Below are 4,307 nucleotides of genomic sequence, written 5' to 3' on the forward strand. Positions count from 1 at the left end.
AAAAACAGATGAAAGTATTCTTTCCTTCTTTTAGTCCACTGAATTTGCTTATAGCACAAATGTGAACTACTGCATCCTTCTTTCAATATATGAAGGAGTGCAACAGTTAGTGAGGAATTTACAGCAATGAAACAGTTACACAAGCACAGGACTTGGCCTTTCTCTAAATGGCTATGTGACATAGCTCAAATATTGACTTAACTACAAACACTCTCAGCCTGTAATTTTAGACATCAAAACTAAATATATGAAATATGTATTGGAAAAGAACACGGAAAGCAGCAGTAGTACATAAGTGACTATTCTGAACAGAAAGGAATAATACTATTTTTTAAGAACACTTGAGCTAAAATTCATTTATATCATTCTGGTTTTGCAAAAAAAAGGAGAAATGAAAAACAACTCAAGATCTGCTTGTTAATACTGGTCCTTCCCAAAGAAAGGGGGGGATCAAATTTACAGAACAAATTTTTTGCATAGTAAAATAATCATCCAGATGGCAAAAACAACCCACCCTGAAAATAGTAAATGTTAAGAGGAAGGCTATGCTTCTTGAGGTCATCATCAGTAACAGTTTCATAACAACTCTTACAAGCTCTCAGCTGTAAGGATACCAGAATGGTTTAGTGAACTTTAGCCAAACTGTGTATTGCTAATCTATTATTCTAAAAATGTGCGACTGCAGTACAGTCCTGGGTTTATGATTGACCTGGCCCTGTTTGACATGAAAATACCAGAAAAGAAATAGCAGTTTACATTTTTTTTCCCATAGAACTCCTCTGCTCTCAGAATTCATTATTACATAAATATAGATGATGCAGGAAATATTTTAATGAAGACATTCCTATGTTACATAAAGTCATCTTCTGATCCACATTACTTTTTTTCATACATAAAGAGCAAAAGTTGGGGCAATTTACTACATGCAAACTATCGAGAGGATAATCACCTTGGTGAACTAAGATTTAAGTAGTAACCTTCTCCAAGTAAGTATGTACATCTATTTTATGAATATTTAAGCAAAATAAAACATGAAGCTACTTAATCTGCAGTTTAAAACAAATACATGGACTCAGAAACAAGAACTTGAAATACAACTGTTGTGAAGCAAAATAATGGACACAACATAAAGGAGCATGGTAGCTATAAGTTTTTGTGAATATTTCTTGAACAGAATCTGGAGGTTTGTAAAACATGTGCACAGCTGCCATTGAAATTAGTGACTGGATTCCAGTTGGACTTGATCTGCCAGCAATGCAAAGCAGCTACAAATCTAATTTCAGAAAATCAGTCTGTAACCATCTGTCTGCAAATCTATATTTGATCTAAGGCATATTAACTAAATATTAGAATCTGTTAAGTATTAGGAGGAAAATCTTGATGTTTGTACTTTATACACTGTCAGTCCTCTCTTTGAAAGATAGTAATTTCAGTCCAGTATAGTTTTATTTGGGATTTTGACACAGTATAATATATTCTGAGTTGCTTACTAAATTAAAAAAAAGGCAAACAACAGCAAACTTTGGAGTGAGATTATTACATCTTAAAAAATACCATACCACAAAGGCAGTATAGTACTAAACCTCCCCTATATTAATTTCAAAGCCTTTCAGGAAAAAATAATAGGTTTATTATATAGAAAAATAATTTTATTATAGACACTGTAAATTTAGTCGTATTTGTTTTGTACCATGTTTATGTTGTCAGATGGAGCCCTGAAAAAGATAGCAGGTAGCAAATTTTTTTTTTTGGAAGTTATAAAAGGCAAAATAACATAGATGTCTTTTAAATGCCATAGTAAAATACCCAGAAGGATAAACACAACAGCTCTAGGAAAAGAAAAATTCTCTGTGTGTAATAATTTTGAACATGCCATTGTTGGAAAAATGCAATATTTTATGTTCAAGGTAATTAAACTGGTGAGATAGGAAGAGATGGTCTGAGGTAAGTTTAGAAAAAAAGTCTTCTGGATTAGAGACTTCTGTTCTAAAATGCATGTTTTACTTGCACTGTAAATGAAAATGCTTATAATTACCAAAGATATTTTATTACAAAACCAGAGTTTCATGGGATGAAAAGGGAAATTAGTAAGTTTTGGGGCTGGTTTGTTTTTTTGGTTTTGTTTGTTTGTTGTTTTTTTTTTACCAGTCAGAAGAATACTAAAATTTTTACAAGGAATGCTCAGATAATATTAAAGAAAATATATACCACACTGTGTTGTGTTGATCTTGGCTGGACACTATTTGCCCAGCTAGCTGAGCTGGAGAGAGAAAATACATCCAATGGCTCTTGGGTTGAGAGAAAGACAGGAAGAGCTTTCCATCCCAGACAAAACAGACTCAACTCATGGAAATTATTTCATTTATAAAATGAAATACTAATATCCCAATCAAATCCTAGTAGGGTAATGAGAAATAAAACTTAAACCTTAAAACACCTTCCTTCCATTGCTCCCTTCTCCCAGGCCCGATTCAATCCTGATGTGGCTCTACCTCCTCCCCCAGCAGTGCAAGGGTCAGAGAATGGGGGTTTCAGGCAATTTATCACACATTGGTTTTGCTTCCCCTTCCCTCTCTCATTCGTCCTCTGCTTCAGCACAGGGTCCCTCCCATGGGAGACAGTCCTCCACAAAAGTCTCCAGTTTGGGAGCAACCTTCCAGAGGCTGCAGTCATTCAGAAGCAGACTGCTCCAGCATGGGTCTCCTATGGGGTCCCAAGTCCTACAGCCAACATGCTCCAGCACAGGCTCCTCTCTCCACAGGGCCACAGGTTCTGCCAGATGCCTGATCCAGATCCCCCAGAGAGACATTGCCTTCTGTGCATGCATCCATTTGCTCTGGTGCAGGGTCCTCCATGGGCTGCAGGGGACATCCTGCTCCCCCAGGGACCTCCATGGGATTCAAGGGGACATCCTGCCTCACCACAGTCTTCATCATGAGCTGCAGGGGAATCTTTGCTCTACTGCCTGCAGCACCTCCTCCCCCTCTTCCCTGACCTTGGTGTCTGCATGGCTGTTGTCTCTCACATATTCTCATTCCCTTTCTCCAGCCACTGTTGCCTAGCAGTTCTTTTCCCCTTAAATATGTTTTCCCAGAGGTCTTGGCCAGCAGTGGCCTTCTAGCAGCCTTGGAACCAGCTGGAATAGGCTTTGTTGAACATGGGGGAAACTTCTCTCAGCTTGTCACAGCAGCCACCCTTGTAGTCCTGCCATTGCCAAAGTTTTGCATTGCAAATTTAATGCAATCACACAAAACCACTCAAATTACTATTTGCTTAACATTAGGTGTATCAGTACTTTGCTGGATCAGGTGCATGGATCTGAATCTTTCTCCAAAGATGAGGCAATCAGAAATAGAAATTATATGATTTTGAAATACCAATTTGATAAATTACATTTATGTTTACACACAGTTGGAAATATGCCGAAAGTAGTAAATTATTCTGAGCATGTGGAGAAATGTAAAGCCTATCTTAGTAGTCTAAAGTTGCAAGCTGAAGCTCTAAACTCTGAGAATTTCAATCTGTCAGTATTGTACAATTGAATCTCTGTGTTAGAAATACATATGTATGTATGTATGCATGCATGTATGTATGCATAGAACACAAGTCAGCCAGTAGAAGAACAACTGCTGAATGCAAAGTCTGAAGACAAATATATAGTCTATAAGTTTGAAGCAGTAAGAGCTCTTGGGGACTGTTCAGTTTTGCAGGAATAAAGGGCAATAATTTTCTAATTACATGATCATTTTTATGAACATAAATGGATGGTAAATACTGCAAATTTCTGTATGCTCAAATGATAATTACGTTTTATATTTGAAATAGTCATCAAGGAACTGAGGCAGGTAATTAAATTGACTCATCTGCTTTCATCAGATTTGTAAAAGTACAAAATAAAGTCAGTCAGAAACATGAACTTGGGGTATATACTGCTCCTTTTTGTCAGTAATATAGCATAGTCCATGTAAAATTTTAAAAAATAAAACTAAATTTGAAGATGTCAACTGGCTTAATGGAACGACAGGAAACAATCCAAAGTTTTTTATTGTGTATTTCCTTAAGGGAACTTAAAACTAAAATAAAATAAAACTAAAATAAAACATAGTTGAGACAATGGAAGAAGTAAGGAGCATAAAGGTTCATAAAGAATACTTTTAGCATCCTAAAACCAGGTCAAGCAAATATATGGAAAGTTTAGAGGCAGATAAACAGCAAAGAGTGCACACAGTCTGTAATCTTGTACATTCTGAATTCTGAAAAAGTTTGAGATATCAAAGTACAAACTTCAAATAAATGCTTCAAAACAC

The sequence above is a fragment of the Lichenostomus cassidix genome, chromosome 1Aa, assembly GCF_008360975.1.
Source record: "Lichenostomus cassidix isolate B80296 chromosome 1Aa, HeHo_3.0, whole genome shotgun sequence".
Classification (NCBI taxonomy): Eukaryota; Metazoa; Chordata; class Aves; order Passeriformes; family Meliphagidae; genus Lichenostomus; species Lichenostomus cassidix.